This window comes from Gavia stellata, chromosome 10 (assembly GCF_030936135.1).
Source record: "Gavia stellata isolate bGavSte3 chromosome 10, bGavSte3.hap2, whole genome shotgun sequence".
In the NCBI taxonomy this organism is placed as follows: Eukaryota; Metazoa; Chordata; class Aves; order Gaviiformes; family Gaviidae; genus Gavia; species Gavia stellata.
In genome coordinates this window covers 272,949-297,356 of record NC_082603.1, presented here as the reverse complement: position 1 = coordinate 297,356, position 24,408 = coordinate 272,949, and positions in this window count along the sequence as shown.

Genomic DNA, 24,408 nt, shown 5'->3' with positions numbered 1-24,408 from the left:
TCTCGTCCTGTCACTCATCACTTGGGAGAAGAGGCCAACACCCACCTCTCTGCAACCCCCTTTCAGGTAGTTGTAGATTTGTTGATTAATACTATGTTATTGATTGCTGATTAATATATAATAGTTTGATATAGAAATATATTTGGTTCATAGCTAGTCTTGCTAGTGGTGATTTTGTGGTATCTGTGGAAATCTGTACTAAAGTAGAGCAATTTAGAGGATAAAGCCTCAGCGTCCATATATATTATGGAATCCTACGAACCCCCGGTTATGATCTCTACACACCCACAGGATGGGTAACCCTTTAGGTTGTGACACTTGGATCTTCCCCAAAGCAAAAAGCTCACAGTGGAGGGATTTTCACTTACAGTATCTCTTGTCCAGAGCTCCGGGAGCCAATGCACCATCACTGAGATCAGGCGTCAGCCTAATGGTACCACCTGGAGACGCCAGGACTCTTTTCACCTATACACAGAGCAGGCTGATGTAACTATCAGGCTTACCCTCTGCTTGTGTAACAGTTCACTTCCTTATAGTCCATCTTCAGAAAAATAGCACAGAAGATCACAGAATCACAGAATGTCTACAGTTGGAAAAGACCTGTAAGATCATCAAGTCCAACCATCAACTAAAACCCCCATGCCCACTAAACCATGACCCACAATGCCTCGTCCACACGTTCTTTGAACACCTCCAGTGATGGTGACTCCACCACTTCCCTGGGCAGCCTGGTCCAGTGTTTCACCACTCTCTCAGTAAAGAACTTTTTTCCTAATATCCAGCCTGAACCTCCCCTGGTGCAACTTGAGGCCATTTCCTCTTGTCCTGTCACTAGTCACTTGGGAAAAGAGACCAACACCCACCTCTCTGCAACCTCCATTCAGGTAGTTGTCAAGAGCGAGAAGGTCTCCCCTCAGCCTCCTCTTCTCCAGACTAAACAACCCCAGTTCCCTCAGCCGCTCCTCACAAGACTTCTGCTCCAGACCCCTCACCAGCTTCATCGCCCTTCTCTGGACACGCTCCAGCACCTCAATGTCCTTCTTGTAGTGAGGGGCCCAAACCTGAACACAGTATTCGAGGGGCGGCCTCACCAGCGCCGAGTACAGGGGCACGATCACCTCCCTACTCCTGCTGGCCACACCATTTCTGATACAAGCCAGGATGCTCTTGGCCTTCTTGGCCACCTGGGCACACTGCTGGCTCATATTCAGCTGGCTGTCAATCAACACCCCCAGGTCCTTTTCTGCGGGGCAGCTTTCCAGCCACTCGTCCCCAAGCCTGTAGCGTTGCATGGGGTAGTTGTGACCAAAGTGCAGGACCCAGCACATGGCCTTGTTGAACCTCATACAATTGGCCTTGGCCCATCCATCCAGCCAGTCCAGATCCCTCTGCAGAGCCTTCCTACCCTCAAGCAGATCAACACTCCCTCCCAACTTGGTGTTGTCTGCAAACTTGCTGAGGGAGCACTCCATCCCCTCATCCAGATCATCGATAAATATGTTAAACAAGACCAGTCCCAAAACTGAGCCCTGGGGGACTCCGCTTGTGCCCGGCCGCCAACTGGATTTTGCTCCATTCACCACAACTCTCTGGGCTCGGCCGTCCAGCCAGATTTTACCCAGTGAAGAGTGCACCTGTCTGAGCCAGGAGCCGCCAGCTTCTCCAGGAGAATACTGTGGGAGACAAAGTGTTGAAGGCTTTACTGAAGTCCAGGTAGACAACATCGACAGCCTTTCCCTCATCCACTAGGCGGGTCACCTGGTCATAGAAGGACATCAGGTTGGTCAAGCAGGACCTGCCTTTCATGAACCCGTGCTGGCTGGGCCTGATCCCTTTGTTGTCCTGCACGTTCCCCTGTATTTAGAAAGGGTAAAATGCTTCATATATTATACCTTGTGAAAACAGACAAATTGGTACTAATCTCTTTACAGCTTCCTTTTCTGCATGAAAAGATTGCTTTTCGCGAGCTGTTTGTGAAAGAAGAAAAGCCACTTCTTCACACAGGTGTGACATAGGTCATGTTCCCAAATCTTTTATCATTCCTGTTGAAATCTCTGAAGTTTGTCTGCATCTTTGATAAAGACTGGTATCCAAAAAATTAACCAGCACTCATATACTACATCTAACTCGCCCATTAAGATACAACTGACATTTTCCTTTTTTTTGGTAACAGCAGTATTCGGACTACAGGTTGGGTTTGTGTTTTATTGTAACACCTGCAACTTCTTCTGTGAAATACTGCTGTCCAGACAGTTATCTTCCATCTTTTGTTCTGGGAATTTGATGTCTCCTTCCTAAATGTAACCAGTATACTCAGAAGATTCTGTTGAATACTTTTTCACAGTTTTCTCAATTTATTGTCATTGCCTTTCATTCAAAAATGTCCTCATTTGTGTTTGCAGCTTTTCCTACATTGGTAAATACTGAAAAGAAACAGATCATGAATGAATCCTGGAAGATTCCCCTAGAAACACTTGACAACTAATTATCGTAACCTATTCTCTGAGTTTATTTTTCAATTAGGTATACACTTATCATATTTCATAGCTGTAGCATTTGCAGAATACATCACATTTTTGTTCCCTCTTTACGGTCTTGGATCATAGAAGGAATTTTAATTTGTTGAGCATCATTTTGATGTGCGGAAACAAACTTTACAACTCACAAAGAGTTATAAAGCAGGTATGTTTATTGCGGCGCCGGGTGCAAGGGGATTTCTCCTCCTAACATGCACACTGGGTTAAAATCATGACAGGTATTTAAAACAGTTAACAAAGTTAGTTACGCCTACTGGTGCTACCCCTTAATTAACTCTTGGTTAATACTTTTCTTACTTCATCTTACAGTTCTCTTTTAATTCACCACGCATGCTCAGAGAGTAGGGGGCTTAATTGGGTTGGGGCTTTTCTAGCTAGGAGGTGTGTTCCTTAGCATTATAATGAGATTATAATGAGACAAGTTAACTCTAGGGCACTACTTTGGCAGTCCATTCTATTTTTCTATGATTCGTCCTTCTGTTAATCGTTATTGCTAGTTAGCAGAGAGTTAGTGAAGACAGTCTTTATCTCTAACATGTCTAAGTGCCAGGTGCAGTTGTTACGAACCATCTTCTTTACATTCTTCTAATTATTCTTATTCGTTTTTAACACTTGTTTTTCAAGATGTCCTGTAACAATTTAATCTTTGCAAATGCATATGTACTATTTAAAAGCATGCTATTATTCTTCTGGTGCTTTAAAGCTCACAGTTTAACAGTTCATCCCCAGCATGGAAATCATACTGAGTGTTTTATAAATTGCTGAATCCTTTCTTTCATATTTTTAAGCATATATTTGCCCTTTACAGGTCTGCTCAAGTATGACTGTATGTCTCACCACATCCTCTTAGAAATAATTTAGAAATTTCAGCTACTGCTATTTGCTTACATATTCTTGTATGAAATTAATTTAGTTCCTCAGATAGCCTAAGGTCTTTGGGAAGGTCTACTTACTTTACAACAAATAGCTTGTTTACTTTCTGCCCATACTTTGTCCCATTAGACTGTTCCCTTGCTAAAGTATGAACAGTGCTATATTTCTGGTTGATACCTGTTTTTAACAAAGTGATGAGAAAAGTCCAAGTAGGGGATGCCCACATTATGCCACAGTCTAATGAAGGCTTATCCCCACCACTCTTTATGCTGGTTGACTTACTTATAAATCAGCTTTGTCCTGGCTCTTTGGCACATAGGTTGGCAATCCTACTGCCAGGGAGTGTCTTCTATAGTCAAAGGCAAGACTGAACATTAATCTAAGTAAGTGAACAAAGCAATAGGAAAGACAGAATAGAGCTGTGACCTGGTAGCATTTCTCCAGTGAAAAGCAAGTAAAAGTGAGGAAATGTTTCCATATACAATTTCTATTAATGCTTAATTTCAATTTTTTTGCTTTTCCAAATGTATCAGTTGTACTCTGCACATGAAATCATGAAGAAGTCAAGGCAATAATTACTACTGTTTTAAATGAAATACACATAGGATGAAAAGAAGGCATCAGAAAAATTATTTTAGAAAATTAAGTAATTATATGTTGATAACAAATATTATTCACATATACGAAAAAATTCTAGCGCAGTCTTCAGTTATCTCTAAATAAAAACACTGATCTGAATCATTGCTACTGTAGGATTCATTGCTTCTTTTGTGGTGGAAAAAAGGAATTCTGGCATATTTTTGAGGAAAAAATATTCTAAACCATTTAGGGGAAGGCAAATGTTCACTGTGAAAAATAATTCAAAATAGAACACAAAGCAAGATAATTTTAAGAAATATGAACCATATTCTTTCAAATTTTGGTCCTTCAGTTGCTCTGAACCTCCAGAAGTGTGTTCCCATTTGGAACTCTCTCCCTTTTCTCTACATGTCATCATGTTCTCTGCCCTAAAAAATACATTTTATTTATTAAACTAACTAAGGGAACTGATTCAGTTTTGACAATAAAAGACACTGAGTAGTCTGAAAGCCCCAAAATGCTACCTTAACTTATGTGTGTAGTAACCATGTGCTGCCACAGGTTATGCAGGTAGATATTATATGGAACAGCAATTCTTTGTTACCTGTATTCTCTTTCCTAGTTCTTCCTCTTTCATTCTCTATTTCTTGCTTTTTTTCTTTCTCCTTTATCACTGATGGTTAACTGAGAAATTAATTCAGTCACTGAGGCTGAGGTACAAAGCAGTGGTTTTCTTTTGCGGTGCCATGGCCAGCAATCGTTTTGCAGCAAGACCTTGGTGGATTACTACAATTTCTGCCAGCAGCTTAGCTGAGATATTGAGCCTTGATGTCTTCTCAGTATTGGGGAATTCCTGCTGATTGGCAGAATGAAGGCAGAAATCAATATAGCTGCAATGACATTGTTCACTCAAAAATGTTGCAAGTAATTTTTACTTCTTACTCCAAATCCAGCACTAATTTCATAACAGAAAATTCTAACATGTAGGAAAAGGACAGCAGTATCAAGTTTCCATTCCCTTGGGAAGAAGTACAAATCTGAACCTTTCTGCTGTATCAGTCGTGATTTGGAGATTAAAAGTACCTTGAAAATATGTGTGATTGTGTAATTTTGTTCCTTTCTCTCTGCTGCTTTGAAGCACACATACCTCTGGTCCTTCCCTTTAGCAAAGAGAGCTATAAGGTAATAGTGAAGGTAGCTGCCAGGAACGTCTAATTTTTGATTGTTTGAAAAGATAATACAAGGAGGAATTAAAAGCAAGGACAGCATAGTCACACTCGATAAAAATTAGCTTATTATTATTATGATAACTATATAAAAAAGAAGTAGCAATCTTCAATGACAGAACATGCTCTGTCCCCATGATGACTATTTCTTCATGATCAATAGCATAATTATCTTCAAAAAAGTAGAGCAGTCTTAAACTTTTGACATTTAACATTCATCTTAATATGTTCATTTACATAAAAAATCATTAATGGGTTTAACTATTTATAAAAAATATGTTTTAGCACAAATGTACAATAATTACATTTTGAAGGGTTATTACTGGATTCAAGTGTAGTATAACAATACAATTTCTTCTGCTATCCCTTAATTTAAACTATACCACACTACAGACTTGAATTACGAATTTATTGCTCAACAGGCTTTGCAAATTTTTTTTAAATTAATCTCTTTCAAGTGCTTTCTATGGAAAGAAACCTTGCAAAGTTTAAAGAAATGAATCTTTATAAATTCATACTCAGCCAATAATAATTGGGTGTACAGTAAAAATTAATTTTGAAAATGCCAGACCATATTCTGACTGTATCATATGTAATTAAACAAAACAATCTAACACATACCAAACTGCTGCTGAGTCGAGCAATCAAATTTCTGAAATTTTTTAAATGTAACCTATGCATCATCAAAGGTAAGATTCATTAAGGCAAGGAAATACCTGACTGCATTTCATCAGCATTTAATCCAAATTTTTAAGGCAAAATATCTGAAAATGCCTAGATGTGAAAGTTCTATTGATTTACAAACTTTATTTTGGTGTCAACAGACCACACTTTAGGAGGTCCCACAATCCAATTCAGATAAACACATATTGACTTTAAAATGTTCCTAAAGCATTTTTAAAATTTCCTTATATAAACAATTTTTAATATTTTATGTTACTTGATATACGGCTGCTTCGCCATAGTGTTCTTATGTAAACAGAAAAATAAACAGAGCTAAGGACTACAGAATTTGCTAATATAGTATTGACACATTTCTATGTGAGATTAAACAAAACCTTAGTGCAAATATTCATTATCTCTGCATAGTGTCTAAAATGTAAAACTGGTGTTTCAAACTTTTACAATAAAAATCTACAACCAAGCCTCCAAGCTTAATAGTTCTTGGCAATTTAACATAGGAAAAGGCCCGGCACCAAAGTGTGTTCTATAAGATTTAGGCTGAACTCTGCCTGACTCCCAGAGATTTACCAAGGATGACCTCCTGTGACCCACTTGTCAACTGGGGGTGTTATTACCGTATTGCATAAAAAAAGCAGTAAAGCTATGTCCATTAATGTATGCGGAGTAAGCAAACACTACAGGAAGGGAGGTTCCAGACAGATTGCTTCAGTGCAATCCTTCAGAGCATACCCATTTCATGTGACTGAAAGTCATATCTTCTACATCAAAATCCCTAAAGGACTGAAAAAAAGGGCTATGAATTTTGGGGAGGAAGGGTTACATCTAGTCTTTCGTAAATTTGTACATCATCTGTTGTCAGGGCCCAGGTGAATCTCTCAAATTTACATGGCAATGTACATTAAACATACATGGCAACTGTAAACTAAACTTTATTTTATGAGCTCTTTAGGAAAGAAAACACACATGACAAATGAGGGTTCAATTCCCTTTGTACAGACTAGTATAACATGTGAATTCATTAATTCATCTCTTAAGTCATGAGGTTTCTACCTCACAAGTTCTCTAATTCTTAACTCATAACTCCCAACTCAACTGGTAACGGGTAACTTGTAAGTCATGCACCTACGAGCAAAATAATTACCTAGCCGACGGTGAGTATGGTTGTCCTTCCTCCTCTGCCATGGTGCAGGCATGCCCTGTATCACACCGGGAAGCACGAAAGCATCAGCAGTCCAGCTGCTGTTGAATCAACTTCCAAAACCTTTTGGGGTAATCTGAAGTATTTATGCCATCCAGCTCGGAAGTTTTGTCTATGCCATTTCCATGAGTTAGTGGATCCTGAAGAAACTGACAGACCACCAATATGCAAGGAGTATGGCCGCAGGAGACAGAAAGCTGCAGGTGATAACGGCTGCATAGCGACCTTTAGCTCTTTCTGGCCACTGTGTCCTTCCTATGTGTCACCCTTGCTTTGACCCATTGGTGCTGTTCCCCGCGTCCATCAGGCCTTAGCATGGGCTGTGTGCAAGTCAAAATCTGAGCAGGAGTTGAGTGAACAGTCACACCTATGGAGGCTTAAATATTAACATACTGCTAGAATTTTTATACTAACTACCACTCTATCTATGATGAGAAAAGATAGGAAACAGAAATGTTAATATAGTATATTACACATTCAGTAATTATCTTGCAGAAGGGATAGATGAGGTTTTTGAATGTTTTTTCTTCATCTCGTTTTGGTAGTCAATCATAACAGGAGGAAGAAAATATTGTGATCAAATTTGTCAGCACTTGTTATAGATCTCATGTAGTTAAAGAAGTCCCCACATAAAACAAAAATGAAATTCTGAAATGCATATGCAATTCCTCCCACATCACACATCTACACATTTTAATTCAGTAGATACAGCAGGATATTAAGAACTAGCAATTTGACTCTACAGGAGCTAGGAACTGTAATTGTACTGCAATTTTGAGTTAGAATTACTTCATTTTAAATGCTTATCTAGTGATAGAAGTACTCCAAAGGATTGACAGGTGGCACTCAAAATAGCAGTAAGGACTCTATTTTAAACATTCTTACGCTGGTCATCTTGAGAGAAACCATCTCCTTAAAAAGTTTCTTTTCCACTTCTCCCAATTTTCCAACATTTCTACAATTTGACATTTATGGAGAGGTTCCAGATACTCTCCTGTGATAAAAATGAGACAATACTAGATTGAATTATTTACTTCTTTTATTTCATTTGAAGGGGAAATTCTAATTATAACTGCTCAGCAGTGGTAATTTGTCACAGAGGAATGATCTGGCACAGTGGGCAAGGAGGCCCAACTGCAAGAAGGGGTTGAACTGGCTGGAAGCAGGAATTGCAGAGACAGAAGGACTCCTTGCAAGAGAGTGAAGTGAGATAAGGAACAGCCTCAGCATTGTCTCCTAGACCATCCCAGCATGGGAGTGCTCAGGGGCCCAAGCTCAGGGGCCACCTTTGGGCAGCAGAGCTGGGCTGGGGATAGACCCAGGGCTGGGCCAAGGTGCCCAATGCAACCGCTCTCAGGACTGGTGTTGGTGCAAGTGAATATAATGAATCTGCTTGTGGCACATATTGCAGACTCCATGCAGAACCGCATATTGCAGTAGGTCTCTGCCCAATGCATTGTTCATTAAATTTTTCTTTCATATTTAGGCACAAATGTGTGTTTAATTCACCTCAAGGGATATTATAAAAATTCCCCAATACATTACTTGAGTGATTGTCTGTGGCTAAAAGCCACAGTAATGTCATTTCTCTGTCCTGAGTAAGACACTGCCTTGTATTCTTTCCTACATCACTTAAGTTTAGTTGTTTGCATATAAAATTAATATCTCCCAGTCCAGATATGTTTGCATTTAGGTTTCCATGCAGGTTATATTTAGTTTTATGACTAGTTTTCTATCTGTATGTAACAGAGGTAAATAACATTGCTATTTACTTTTTTGATTAAAACAAACAGAGGTTAGTTTCTAGCCCTGATGCAGATACAAACATGAAAGTATTAACAGATTGTAATGTAAAGGCACACCAGCGAGAAAGCAAAGAAAAAGTTCCTGAGGTACATTATGTTTCTGAAGAATCTCTATTTTTTTCTTTTTTTCCTCTAAGCCCATGTTTTAAAAGAGAGAGGAATGCAGGAGGAGAAGCAATCACAAGACTCATGATTTAGCTATTCGGGGTAACAAAATTGCTGTTATTCTTACCTGTATTGGCTGCAACATTCCCAGGGCCGTGCAGCTAGGCAATTACCATAGAAAGGTGGGACAGGAAAAGATTGCCTTAATTCAGTCTCCCACACCAGTCCAATATCCCCAAGGTCAAGATTGAGTCATATGTACTCACTTCACACTTCAAACATTCACCAAATCTGAGTAGCAAAAAAATTACATTAAAAGTCGATTACCTTATTTTCCCTCTGAAATATGGAATAACTATACTTTGTTAACTGTAGGCTATAGAGTACCACCACATGTAATGCTATTACTAAATAATTCTGCCACCAACCCAAGCAAATGTCCAGCATCCAGGGCACAGGAGGTATTTCCTACTAAATAGTTACACAGTAAGGAAAACCACAGTTTCAGGAAAGCTCAAAAGCTCATTCTTCATGTAAAGTAACAGGATAAACTTCTTTGAGTGGTTACTGTGTAAAACGCTCTATTTGCTTCAGAAGATGCATAGGCAAATGCAGACTGAATGCACTGACAACAGAAAAGTTCTTAAATGTTTGTGACACTGTAAAAAGATACTGTATAAACTAGGGAATGTCAGATGCAATGCCACCTTAATATTTATGACTGGCACCATAATACTTACGCTTGCATTCCTATGATTTTCCTAAATTCTGCACCCTGTCTCTCTGCCTTTTTGTCTAGGTTCATCACCATGAAGGGACTGCTTTTCCTGCAAGTCTGGTCAAAATCTCTATAGCATTGTCACTTGCCTTGAAGCATCACCAACTATACAATATGAACATTTATTTGAATTTAATTTCCAGAATAGATGGCTAGACTTTGATCTAACTACAATACTTTTGCCTGTTGGAATGAGATAAAATGGCAGTTGTAAAAAGGTCTTGTATTTATTGAATTTCTTCACAGAGCTGAGTCTGTTAAAGGACTAAAATGAAGAATGTACATAGTTAAATAACATAAAAGAAATTCTTGTGGCACGATGTATTTATCTTTTTGTGTTAAATAATAAGTACAACATCTTTTAGACTAGACACATTAATTAATCCTGACGTCTTTTATAGTCCTGAATATATCTGTTGATAGTGAGTCAATATCAGCAATTCAATAGTTTGAGACAGGAATTATTATAATCAACTCTACTTAGATAGAACATCATAGTTCCCAATATTTATGCTATTTTTCATTTATTCTAACAGAAATATTTGCATAGCTCTCACTGCATTCTGAGCAGTAACACTCTGCATAACACAGTATTGTGATTTCTTTTCCTTAGAATGTGCTTATTTTATTAGAAAAATGACATTGTTCACTAAGTTCTAAAAATACCACTTGGATTTTTCAAAAATATGCTCTCTAGTTCCAGTCTTTCTTATGGTAACTCTCCAAAATTTTTTTAACATTTTCTGAAGACAATTTCATTAAGAAAATGTTAAGAAGCAAACTTGCAGTCAGAATTTTTTATCATGCATGATGAAGTATTAAATATGTATTCAGAACTGACAGTAAAACTGGAGAAGTGGAAAAGGCTAACACAGAAGGAGGATAGAGATTAAATAGGTGTCATTTTAAACAATGTTGATCTGCTCCCCTTAAAATCTCCAAATTTCCATGAAGTAAATTAATGAAAAAGAATACCTACCAACATTATGTACTTTAGCCACTAAAAATGTAGTTACAGGTTAACTGTACGTAGATTTTGGTCAATATCATTACATATTTTCAGCGGGCAATAAAAGAGAAAACATTTTTTGGAAAAAAAGTTAGAGCATTTTATTTTAGTATTCCTAGAAGATAGTTCCTTCTTATTTTTGTGTTTCATAACTGAGTTTCTTTAAAGTTCACTCAGTTTTTAAATAAGAAAAAACTAGTGAAAATTAATTTAAGATCCAATTAAATTTTTTTTTGGCCCCCCCACAGCAATTTTTATTTTAATCAGAAAGCTTAAACTTTTTTTTATTTCAGGTCAACTCCTCTTTTTTTTGGTTTACATACTGTTCCAAATAATCAATTATTCAGATGACTCTGCTAAGCCTTTACACAAACTAGAGACCGAGCTGTTGTTAGTGCTTTATAATAAATCGGATGAGACCTATTGGAATCTAACTACTTTTGACAATGTGGGAAATTGATTATGTGGTTTCAGAATAGATTGATATCTTTGAAAATTGCCCCCAGCATGAGTGTGTTGCCACTCTAAAATTATTTTTCTAAAATCTTTAAATCCACCTTTTGTTTTACTCTGTGAGGTAAAGAACTCCATATGGAAAGTTCTGGGAGAATAGTTGTATACACTTTTAAAACTCTAAACATTCCCCAACTCTACAAAGGTCTCGTCTTGCAGATAATCATTCACGATTTATGAAGATGTCCAGAGCTCTTTTTCAAAAAACATCTACAGCAGATGTTATTGTTCCTCTCTTACATTAATGGAAACCTGACTGGAGTAAGAAGCATGTAGCATGCTACTGATAATTCAGTTTGTTCCTACCTTTTTCCCCCTCTTTCTTTATTAATTGACATAAAAGTTTATGCATTCTTTTTCATATTTTGCACAGAAGAAATGTAAAACTTCAAATGGCTCCATATATCTATAAACATGACAAGGGCTGTATCAAGATCTAGCGATTTATTGAAACGCGGGTCTTTTGAAGGCAATGACTTGTCCCATTTTTATTCTCCAGTCATCTTGACCCAAACACTACCATATTTAATAAAGCCAGCAAATGAGAATGAGAAATGAGATTCACTGCATTGTGTCGCGTTAAAGGGCAAAGCAATCTGGCAGAAAATAAACCCCCTTGCGTTCCAGCTTGTCCTCAGATATCAGAGGGGCTGGGGGCGGCTCGGATTAGATTCTGAGTGATGCCCAATTTTTCTGTGTTACAAGTCCGGTCTCGTTCAATGTATTGAACTCTCACGATTACGGATACACTCGTAACACTGCACACTTTCAGTCTAGTCGCGTTCCATGAACTAGCACGGCCACACTTAAGGGATCTGGTGGCGTTCAATGAGAACTCTCACAGCTAGATTAGTGAATAGTGCAGTTTATTGAAGCAACAGATACACAAGTTCTTTTGGATTGCCGGTGATAAAATTACTGCTTGCAAAGCATGTGCAAATACCAAGAATGTGAGTAATATAGCCTGGCTACAAACACGTTAAGTTATAAAGCAACTCTATAGAGATTTCTAAGTTTCCCGGGGAAGCACTCGGTATAACCAAGTGTTCGAATCTTACCCAAAGGCGTCCCTGTGGGGGGGAAGAGAGGCTCAGCCCATCGACTGATCCCAGACGTCAGAGGTGGTCTGCGATGGTATCTTCCCTGGCATCCTTCCTCTCTTAAGCCATTTTATATTATTTGTCCTTACAGGTGGAGCTTGAGTGACTCTAGTCATACATACCTCTATTGTAATTGGTGTAAAAGTTTCTCGTCTACCTTTAAAGGTATAGACTAAGAAAAATTCTGAGCGCAAGCTCAGTGAGGGGTGGTCGCACCTTGGAGGTGGGTAGCTTTGGGATGGAGGTGTGTTCTCTGGTATTATAATGAGATTATAATGAGCAAAGTTCACCCAAAGGATAGTATTTTGTCAAAAAATGACAGACTGTTGGCTCAGGGTGGTAAATATGCAGCTCAGGGTAGTAAATAAGCAGCTTGTCAGTTCCATAGTACCTTCCAGTTCCCGTCTTATCACAGAGCCTGGCCGCGGTGTCTTCACTCCGCTCTACCCTCCGTGTAGTTTCTCTTAGAGTCAGCATATTTCTCTTAGAGCCCTTGCATATTTGCCACATTCCACCCTGAAGATTTCTTCAGTGCTGTACCTTCAACGCTGTACCTTTAATATAAATTTAATTCCTAAATTACCTCCAGCAATTATTCCACATAATCCACCCCGTGACTATAGTCACTCAAGCTTCACAATATTTAGAAGGAAGTGGGAATATCACATGTGTTCTCGTTGTGAGGATTATCAAGTATGTATGCATCTTGTGGGGATACTAGATGAGTTAAGCGTTTCATCATAACCCACAGTTTAACATATAGAATGAGCATGGCAATAAAGCACAATATAGTGAGTATTAATAAAACAACAACAGGGTGAAGTATTTTGTTGAGGGTTCCTGTGGCAGTTGGGGACCATCCAAAAAGGGTGTCCCACCACTCATGTTCTCCATCTGTTTTAACTCTTTCCAACACTCGGTGGATCTCCTCTGTATCGTGATGGACAGTAATTAGAGTCCTTTGTCCATTCTCTTGAACCTGTTTCAACAATTGCTTCAGATCCTCATGTTGTAAAAGTCTTTTCACCAGTGTGAGATTCATTCCAATAGGAGCAGACAGGAGGTTTTGAAATAAAATATAGTTAGATTGTAGCAGTTGATGAGTTGTGACAGGAGCTGAATAATTGAAGTCACATCATCTAATTTCAGTGAAATTACAGATACATATATTTGAGGGGTTATTAGTATTTACAGTAGTTTCATCTGCAAGTATAGAATCACAAAGGGTTCTCATACAAACACATCCATTTCCAGTATATACAAGTATAGTTTTGGGATTTTCATCGGGATGTATTTCAAAATGACAAATGTTTTGTTCTGTATCAAGACAGATGTCTTGGGCTTTGATGGTATTACTTTCACAAATGAACCCTTGTTGTTCTCGCACAATGCATGCATCAACATCAACAGTTTGCCATTTGTTTCCATTTTGTTGGGCCCATACTCTATGCTCTATAGGACAGAGTATAGTTCCATGTCGGTTCATTCCCAGTGCAATGATGGGGTATATTGTATATACCGAAGCATTGTATATGGTTAAAACAAAAGCTGTGGCTTTGCTGTCAGTGGGGTCAAAAGTAAAATTGACCAAGTACCACCAGGACTGGAATTTCTTTTCGAATTCAATTGCATTGTCCCAAATTATCTTCCGAATTTCAGTAGGTAAGGTGCCTTCCTCACCTTCCCGTATAATTGCAGCTGCCATTGGTTGCATCCACAGCTGAGCTTGGACACAACTGAGGGCCAGAGAAATGTTATTTTGGGCCACATCAAGTGCATCTGTAATCAACTGGTGGTCCTTCTCATTTACCTCTCCCCACCGAGGCAATATGTCCAATAAGAGCCATTGGTTTGTTCCCAGAGCTGAAAGAGAAGATTGTAAAGGGTGTTTCAATTTATTTAGACCACTGGTTATTGTGACTAGTTTATTAGCAAGTACCTCAGCATCTATGCTATTTAGGACTCCCAGTCCTGTTCCTAAGACACCAGTCACATCTCTCTTTGATCTTTTTGGAGAGATGAGGGTCCATCCATGTAACCATGTTGACCATCCTGTGTAGGATGTGCTCAGGAATGGTGAACAGGTAGGTCTAATTGCAGAGATATTGGTCTGCATTGCTAATTCCACACGTTTGAGGGAATATGACGGATTAAACAGTACTTGTTGTTGACCAGTATTTTTAATTATGTAAGGACCGGTGTTGAAGATGTGAGGAGTTAGACTAATAGGAGTCCAAGCTGGTATATTTTTAAAGATTTGTGGGGACAGAGGTTTCTTATCCTTTACAAGTGGCACAGATGTTACTGTATCAATCATAAATTCAAATAATAATTCTGTGCCTCTGTTGCCCCAAATATAGTATACAAGTATAGGTTTGGTGAAGGTAAAATTATACCAGCAATCTGAATTTGGTTCGGTCATTTTGTAGCACTCAGTATTATAGTTTTCCAGTCTGGAAGAGTCAGCATAAATTGTTTTAATTTTAATTAATTAATTAATTTTGTTTTTAATTCAAGTCATTAGTTGCATTTTAAGATTATCTTCAATGGTTCTTTAATTCATCTGTTCACGCGCAGTTCATTCAGGATTTCTGTGAACACAAGAAAACAAAAGCGTGCTCGGTCGTATTCGACCGGCAGGGTTAAAAGAGGGTGAGATCCACCGGGTGTTAATCCAGTGTACTTTTCCTGATTTGTTATATACCGTGCTGTCAGGTGGAACAGGAATCTCTGCTAGGACCTTAGCCAAAGCGTTGTGAGTGGTAGTGGGGGAATGTTTGGAACTGCAGGAGTTAAAGGTGCAGTATCAGCATTTAACTGTTGATAATCTGCTGTAAAAATGCCACTGCCCGGTTGGTTTCTTTACTGGCCACACCGGTGAATTGTAAGGTGAATGAGTCCTTTTAATGATGTCTCTTTCCTCCAAGTCCGTCACCACCCCGTCAATCCCCGTAAAGGCTGCTGCTGGCAACGGATATTGCCGAACATTGGTGACTTTGGAGGGGGGTAAGGGTATAGAGGTTTCTAACAGACTCAATTTTATTGTGTCTGATTCCTTGTCAGGTTTGAACCTCCCATTGGATTTAGGGGTTTGGGTCTGAACTTGGCAAACTTGCCAGGCATGATCAGGGGGTTTTCCACTGGATGATCTGACCCAGCCCACTCGGCATCCGTATCTATCTATTTCTTGCACACATTTGCTCCAAGTGTGTATGGGGGTGTGCCAACTTCGACTATGACCACGATCAGCATCTGCGTGAGCAGCTTGTAAGCGATCTTGAGTATTTGCTACAAACACCTTGAGACAGTCAGGGAGGCCACGAATGAGAGGGGTTAACCGTGCTGGGTTGATGTGAGCTAGTATCGGGGATTTCCTTAACTCATTTCTCTCGTACATTGCTTGTAGGCAGGCTGCTTTCTGTACTGCTGCGGCCAGGTCGGAGTAGCCTGTAGCTTTAATCTCCAGTGGTTCCCCCCTCTCCTGAGGGTCTATACCACCTTCCCAGTATGCAGCTCGTGCAGTTAAAGAATAATTATGATCCCCTGGTGTGGTAGTTAAAAATACTCCTGGTCCCCAAAAGCCTCCAGCTTCTTCTTCACTTAACATAATTCGGTCTCCCCCCTCAAGAGAAACTCGCCACACATACTCAACTTCTGATTCTCCTGACCGCCTTGAGTATTTCTCTTGTAATTTTATCAGTTCTGCTGGTGACCACGGAATTGTACGCACAGTAGTGTGGATCTCATCATCATCATTAACAGCAGTCTCAGTTTTAACCAAGGGTCGTAAGGGAATCAATTGAGGTTTGGAATCAGGGGTCTCTTTAACCTCTTCATCATCACTGTCAAACCAAATGTCACCATCCCAAGTTTCGGGGCTTGCGCTATGCATTAATTTACGTACTTGCTTAACTGGGGGAGAGGGTTGCAATTTATCCAACAACCGAGTCATCCTCTCCAATAGTTGTCTAAGAAAATTGTTCTCACTTGTGAGATTTTTGTTTTCATCCAAAAGATTTTTGTTTTCACTCACAAGGTTCTTGTTTTCACTCGTGAGATTTTTATTCTCATCCAAAAGATTTTTGTTTTCACTCACAAAGTTCTTGTTTTCACTTGTGAGGTTCTTGTTTTCACTCGTGAGATATTTATTCTCAACCAAAAGATTTTTGTTTTCACTCACAAGGTTCTTGTTTTCACTCGTGAGATTTTTCCCTGTCTCCCTCTCAAAGGCCAATGATGACTTTAATACCTCATTTTCCGACTTCAAAGCTGTATATTCTACTTCAGAAATTAGTGTGGGAGCAGGGGTTTCCTTAGCTTCTTGCTGAGCACAAGATAAACAGGCTCCTAAAACTGCACAGATAACACTTTTACCTTTTCTCATTCCAATCCTGTGCGCAGACTGACACTGCTCAATGCGTTCTACCACTTTCTCTTCATCCTTCCAAAACTTTTGAGCCCACTCCTTCCCAGCCTGCGAAGGGGCACATTTATATTTTTGCAGTAATTCATCCATGGCAATCCTGTCCGTGACGCCATTTTTTTCTATCACGTTAAAGGGCAAAGCAATTTGGCAGAAAATAAACCCCCTTGTGTTCCAGCTTGTCCTCAGATATCAGAGGGGCTGGGGGCGGCTCGGATTAGATTCTGAGTGATGCCCAATTTTTCTGTGTTACAAGTCCGGTCTCGTTCAATGTATTGAACTCTCACGATTACGGATACACTCGTAACACTGCACACTTTCAGTCTAGTCGCGTTCCATGAACTAGCACGGCCACACTTAAGGGATCTGGTGGCGTTCAATGAGAACTCTCACAGCTAGATTAGTGAATAGTGCAGTTTATTGAAGCAACAGATACACAAGTTCTTTTGGATTGCCGGTGATAAAATTACTGCTTGCAAAGCATGTGCAAATACCAAGAATGTGAGTAATATAGCCTGGCTACAAACACGTTAAGTTATAAAGCAACTCTATAGAGATTTCTAAGGTTCCCGGGGAAGCACTCGGTATAACCAAGTGTTCGAATCTTACCCAAAGGCGTCCCTGTGGGGGGGAAGAGAGGCTCAGCCCATCGACTGATCCCAGACGTCAGAGGTGGTCTGCGATGGTATCTTCCCTGGCATCCTTCCTCTCTTAAGCCATTTTATATTATTTGTCCTTACAGGTGGAGCTTGAGTGACTCTAGTCATACATACCTCTATTGTAATTGGTGTAAAAGTTTCTCGTCTACCTTTAAAGGTATAGACTAAGAAAAATTCTGAGCGCAAGCTCAGTGAGGGGTGGTCGCACCTTGGAGGTGGGTAGCTTTGGGATGGAGGTGTGTTCTCTGGTATTATAATGAGATTATAATGAGCAAAGTTCACCCAAAGGATAGTATTTTGTCAAAAAATGACAGACTGTTGGCTCAGGGTGGTAAATATGCAGCTCAGGGTAGTAAATAAGCAGCTTGTCAGTTCCATAGTACCTTCCAGTTCCCGTCTTATCACAGAGCCTGGCCGCAGTGTCTCCACTCCGCTCCACCCTCCGTAGAGTTTCTCTCCGAGTCAGCACACCAAGTTCCCCGCGTGTTGCCAACATCTAAGGTTGCCTAGGGAACTTCTGTGGGATAGAAGCCTTCCATAACCTCCATGCTCCACCCTGAAAGTTTCTTCAGTGCTGTACCTTTCCTTAAAATGCGAATAGAAATTTAATCTCTAAGTCACCTCCAGCAATAATTCCAGAGACCTGCACTGCAGAGAGCCGCTCTCCTCGATGGAGCAGGAGACCTTACCTACATTGGTAAGGAACGGTGAGGAAATGCTGCACGCTCTCTACGTCTCTGCAAAGTTCATGCAGAGGGAACCAAAAGCCTTTCTTTCACCTTGGGCATCCCCACATCCAAAGGCATGTCTATGGTGTCAATGCCCTTCTTTACCTAGTCTGGACGTGCAGGTGAATTGAGAAGGACGCCCAGCAGCTGTGCCCAGGGCATGGCCACCAAGGGCAGGGACGGCCCCCTGGGCCTCCAGGGCACGGGGACTGCCTGGGGGCCACCACCCCAAAGGCCTTCCTCCAAAGGGTGCTGGGCGGAGGGGCGGCGGGCGGGGCTGCGCATGGCGGGCCCCATCGCCCCCATGTCACAGGGCCGCCACCCGGCAACGCAGCAGTCACAATGCCCTGGGACAGGATAAAAGGGAGCGTCGTCCCCTGTCCCGCTGCCAGAGGGCAGCCCAAAGGCATCCGAGAGGATGCCCATGAGGAGACGGTGGGATTACTTGGAGAGGGGGCTGAGGGAGGAAGAGAGGAGGAGGTGGGACGAGGCTGCTGGAGGTTCTCCGCTGCAAGGCCAGCTCCTGATGGGGCCCCCTTCAGAGCCCGTCTGATGGATGAAAATCCTGCCTCAGCCTTTAAGGAACAGACACCAGCTGCTCAGGAGATGAGAAGAAGCACCAAGGCCTGGAGGTGCCCAAGGCTCTCAGGCCTTTTCAGCTGGATAAGCAGGGGCAAGACCAAGGGACTGCCTTCTTGAGGAGCACTGCAGAGCCCGCCGTCCTCATCCTCTGCGGAGCCAGTGGCAGCAGCCGTAAGAAATGGGATGCAGAGATGTTGCCAGGGGTCCCAGTGCTTTGGAGCACCCACTGGTGCCCTGCCGGGCGCGGGAAGGATTTTGCCCGCAGGGTCGATCAGGCCGGGGGCCTTTGGCCACTCTAGGAAGCCCCTGAGGTGGCTCCAGGGTAAGGGAGAATAGGGCTGGGGCATCTCCTGGGAGGCGTGAGCAGCCTGTGGGAGGAGGAGGCAGGTCTTGCTCACATGCTCAGGGACTAGCCGATCGCCAGCGCTGGGGTCAGGAAGGAATTTTCCCCCGGGGCAGATTGGCACCGGTCCCCGGGGGTTTTTTGCCTTCCTCTGCAGCATTGAGCATGGCCACTTGTCAGGGCTCCTCAGGTCCCTTTTGGCTGGGTCACTGCCTGCTGCTCATGCACCACGAAGATGGCCTCTTGTGCCCTGCAGCTGGCGGGAGGAAGGCTTTTTTTCCCCCACGGTGGGCTAGCGAGTGTTCCCGGGGGTTTTTTGCCTTCCTCTGCAGCACGGAGCACGGCCACCTGCCAGGGTTCCTTTGGGCCATTTTGGCTAGGTGCCTGCTGCTCCTGCTCCACAAAGGTGGCCCTCGTGCCCCGCATCCGGAGGGAGGTATCTCTCTAGACTCCCAGGGCAGGCCCCCAGGGTGGCCCCCAGGGCTTGCTTCTCGTCCTCTGTAGCACTGAGCACAGCCCCTTGCCAGAGCTCCTCCGGGCCCTTTCGGCTCGCTTCTTGCCTGCTGCTCTTGCACCTCCGAGGCGCCACTCCTGCCCTGGCTTTCTCGAGCTCTCTTGCCCAGTGCCACTTTGGAGCGGGAGCGAGCTCTGCTCTTCCCTGGGCTCCATTTCCCCAGGGGTTCTTGCCTGCGCTTGGAAGGGCTCCAGGCTCGCTGCACCATCTGGAGCTGCCACTTTTCAGCTGTCCTGGCGTGCAAGACAAGCGCAGGGCAGGCCCGAGAGCGCTTTTCACGCGTCACTGGCCAAGAAGCACAGCGCAACAAGTTTTGGAAGGCAGAAAGTGTGCTTGTCATCGATACGTGTCATCCTTTGGAAAATACCCGACGGTGCCACACACCTCTTCTTCTTCTTCTTGTCCTTTTGTGTGTGGTCGGTACCGACGCTCGTAGATTGTCACTCTTGAGGAGCCAGGGACTGCTTGGCCTGTATTCCTGCTGCGACTTTCTGTGGCTCTGTGGCATTCTTTTGCCAGACAGCAGGGGCTGTTTTTTTCAAGCTAAACTGAAGAATGCATCAGCCTGCTCCTGGCTACACACAGGCGTTGTTAGCGCTAGTGAGCATTGGCTCTGCAAGGGATTCAGAGAAACAACATAAAATCACATAAAACCACATCATAAACCTTAAAATAACAAACCATAAAATAACATGCCATAAAATAAAACAAAACAAAGTAAACCGAAACAAAGTAAAATAAAAAACTAAACTAAATTAAACTAGACTAATATAAAATAAAATAAAATAAAATAAAATAAAATAAAAGTAAATTAATATAAAATACTTACAGTAAAAAAATTATAATAACATAACAGAGTAAAATATCATAAAATAAAATCTCATAACATAAGAGAAAATAATGCAAAGAAAAAGAAGAGAAAGGACGAGAAAAAGAAAAGAAAAAGAGAAAAGAAAAGAAAAAAGAAAAGAGGAAAAAAAAGAAAAAAGAAAAAAGAAAAAAAAAGAAAAAAAAAGAAAAGAAAAGAAAAGAAAAGAAAAGAAAAGAAAAGAAAAGAAAAGAAAAGAAAAGAAAAGAAAAGAAAAGAAAAGAAAAGAAAAGAAAAGAAAAGAAAAGAAAAGAAAAGAAAAGAGAAAAGAAAAGAAAAGAAAAGAGAAAAGAAAAATAAATGAAAATAAATCCTGTTTCCACCCGTAACCTTTCTGATTTGTGTGCTTCAAATTTCTTTTTAGAGCTGAAAAACCCCTGGCATTACAGGCAAATAACAGTCTCATCGTAATTGGACTCATGGTGAGCGCAGGGGATAGAATAGAAGAGCATAGAGTAGAACAGAAGGCAAGAGAAGAGAAGAGTAATGCTTTGTTATGCCTAGAGTTCTGCGTGGCCGTCTCTGCCCCTGTCTCCTGGATGGGCCGGGGACCTTGTCGAGTTAAAGGGCAAAGCAATTTGGCAGAAAATAACCCCCCTTGCATTCCAGCTTGTCCTCAGGTATCAGAGGGGCTGGGGGCGGCTGGGCTTACGTTCCAAGTGATGCCCAATTCTCTGCGTTACAAGTCCGGTCGCGTTCAATGTATTGAACTCTCACGATTACGGATGCACTCGTAACACCATACACTTTCAGTCTAGTCGCATTGCATGAACTAGCACAGCCACCCTTAAGGAATTTGGTCGCGTTCAATGAGAACTCTCAGGGCTAGATTAACGAATAGTGCAGTTTATTGAAGCAACAGCTGCACAAGTTCTTTTGGATTGCCGGTGATAGAACTGCTGCCTACAAAGCATGGGCACATACCAAGAATACGAGGAATGTAGCCTGGCTACGAACGCCTTAAGTTATAAAACAACTCTATAGAGATTTCTAAGGTTCCCAGGGAAGCACTCGGTATATCCAAGTGTTCGAATCTTACCCAAAGGCGTCCCTGTGGGGGGAAGAAAGGCTCAGCCCGTTGACTGATCCCAGACGTCAGAGGTGGTCTGCCACAGTGTGTTCCCTAACATCCCGCCCCTCTCAAGCCTTTTGACACTATTTTTTACTTTACAGGTGGAGCTTGAGTGACTCTAGTCCTACATATCTTTGTTGGAATCGGTGTCAAAGTTTCTCGCTTTGCTTGTAAAGGTATAGACCAAGAAAAATTCAGAGCGCAAGCTCAGTGAAGGGTGGTCACACCTTGGAGGCGGGTAGCTTTTGGGATTAAGGTGTGTTTTGCTATTATGATGAGATTATAAGGAGCAAAGTTCACCCTAGGACAGTATTTTGTCAAAAAAGTGAGAGTCTGGGGGCCCATTCCCAGGCAGATTTGTCAGATTCAAAAATACTTCACTGCACAGCATGACACACGCTACATAGGTTCTTGTGTCTTTATACAGTAGCATTGTCTTTGACCAGGGATGCGTATCCTGGTTACCAGGGTGGGTCTCCATCTCCGTGTCCCATAGTACCTTCCAGTTCCCGTCTCATCACAGAGCCTGGCCGCAGTGTCTCCACTCCGCTCCACCCTCCGTAGAGTTTCTCTCCGAGTCAGCACACCAAGTTCCCTGGGTGTTGCCAACATCTAAGGTTGCCTAGGGAACTTCTGTGGGATGGAAGCCTTCCATAACCTCCATGCTCCACCCAGAAAGTTTCTTCAGTGCTGTACCTTTCCTTAAAATGCGAATAGAAATTTAATCTCTAAGTCACCTCCAGCAATAATTCCAGAGACCTGCACTGCAGAGAGCCGCTCTCCTCGATGGAGCAGGAGACCTTACCTACATTGGTAAGGAACGGTGAGGAAATGCTGCACGCTCTCTACGTCTCTGCAAAGTTCATGCAGAGGGAACCAAAAGCCTTTCTTTCACCTTGGGCATCCCCACATCCAAAGGCATGTCTATGGTGTCAATGCCCTTCTTCACCTAGTCTGGACGTGCAGGTGAATTGAGAAGGACGCCCAGCAGCTGTGCCCAGGGCATGGCCACCAAGGGCAGGGACGGCCCCCTGGGCCTCCAGGGCATGGGGACTGCCTGGGGGCCAGCACCCCAAAGGCCTTCCTCCAAAGTGTGCTGGGCGGAGGGGCGGCGGGCGGGGCTGCGCATGGCGGGCCCCATCGCCCCCATGTCACAGGGCCGCCACCCGGCAACGCAGCAGTCACAATGCCCTGGGACAGGATAAAAGGGAGCGTCGTCCCCTGTCCCGCTGCCAGAGGGCAGCCCAAAGGCATCCGAGAGGATGCCCATGAGGAGACGGTGGGATTACTTGGAGAGGGGGCTGAGGAAGGAAGAGAGGAGGAGGTGGGACGAGGCTGCTGGAGGTTCTCCGCTGCAAGGCCAGCTCCTGACGGGGCCCCCTTCAGGGCCCGTCTGATGGATGAAAATCCTGCCTCAGCCTTTAAGGAACAGACACCAGCTGCTCAGGAGATGAGAAGAAGCACCAAGGCCTGGAGGTGCCCAAGGCTCTCAGGCCTTTTCAGCTGGATAAGCAGGGGCAAGACCAAGGGACTGCCTTCTTGAGGAGCACTGCAGAGCCCGCCGTCCTCATCCTCTGCGGAGCCAGTGGCAGCAGCCGTAAGAAATGGGATGCAGAGATGTTGCCAGGGGTCCCAGTGCTTTGGAGCACCCACTGGTGCCCTGCCGGGCGCGGGAAGGATTTTGCCCGCAGGGTCGATCAGGCCGGGGGCCTTTGGCCACTCTAGGAAGCCCCTGAGGTGGCTCCAGGGTAAGGGAGAATAGGGCTGGGGCATCTCCTGGGAGGCGTGAGCAGCCTGTGGGAGGAGGAGGCAGGTCTTGCTCACATGCTCAGGGACTAGCCGATCGCCAGCGCTGGGGTCAGGAAGGAATTTTCCCCCGGGGCAGATTGGCACCGGTGCCCGGGGGTTTTTTGCCTTCCTCTGCAGCATTGAGCATGGCCACTTGCCAGGGCTCCTCAGGTCCCTTTTGGCTGGGTCACTGCCTGCTGCTCATGCACCACGAAGATGGCCTCTCGTGCCCTGCAGCTGGCGGGAGGAAGGCTTTTTTTCCCCCACGGTGGGCTAGCGAGTGTTCCCGGGGGTTTTTTGCCTTCCTCTGCAGCACGGAGCACGGCCACCTGCCAGGGTTCCTTTGGGCCATTTTGGCTAGGTGCCTGCTGCTCCTGCTCCACAAAGGTGGCCCTCGTGCCCCGCATCCGGAGGGAGGTATCTCTCTAGACTCCCAGGGCAGGCCCCCAGGGCGGCCCCCAGGGCTTGCTTCTCGTCCTCTGTAGCATTGAGCACAGCCCCTTGCCAGAGCTCCTCCGGGCCCTTTCGGCTCGCTTCTTGCCTGCTGCTCTTGCACCTCCGAGGCGCCACTCCTGCCCTGGCTTTCTTGAGCTCTCTTGCCCAGTGCCACTTTGGAGCGGGAGCGAGCTCTGCTCTTCCCTGGGCTCCATTTCCCCAGGGGTTCTTGCCTGCGCTTGGAAGGGCTCCAGGCTCGCTGCACCATCTGGAGCTGCCGCTTTTCAGCTGTCCTGGCGTGCAAGACAAGCGCAGGGCAGGCCCGAGAGCGCTTTTCACGCGTCACTGGCCAAGAAGCACAGCGCAACAAGTTTTGGAAGGCAGAAAGTGTGCTTGGCATCGATACGTGTCATCCTTTGGAAAATACCCGACGGTGCCACACACCTCTTCTTCTTCTTCTTGTCCTTTTGTGTGTGGTCGGTACCGACGCTCGTAGATCAAGTTGTCACTCTTGAGGAGCCAGGGACTGCTTGGCCTGTATTCCTGCTGTGACTTTCCGTGGCTCTGTGGCATTCTTTTGCCAGACAGC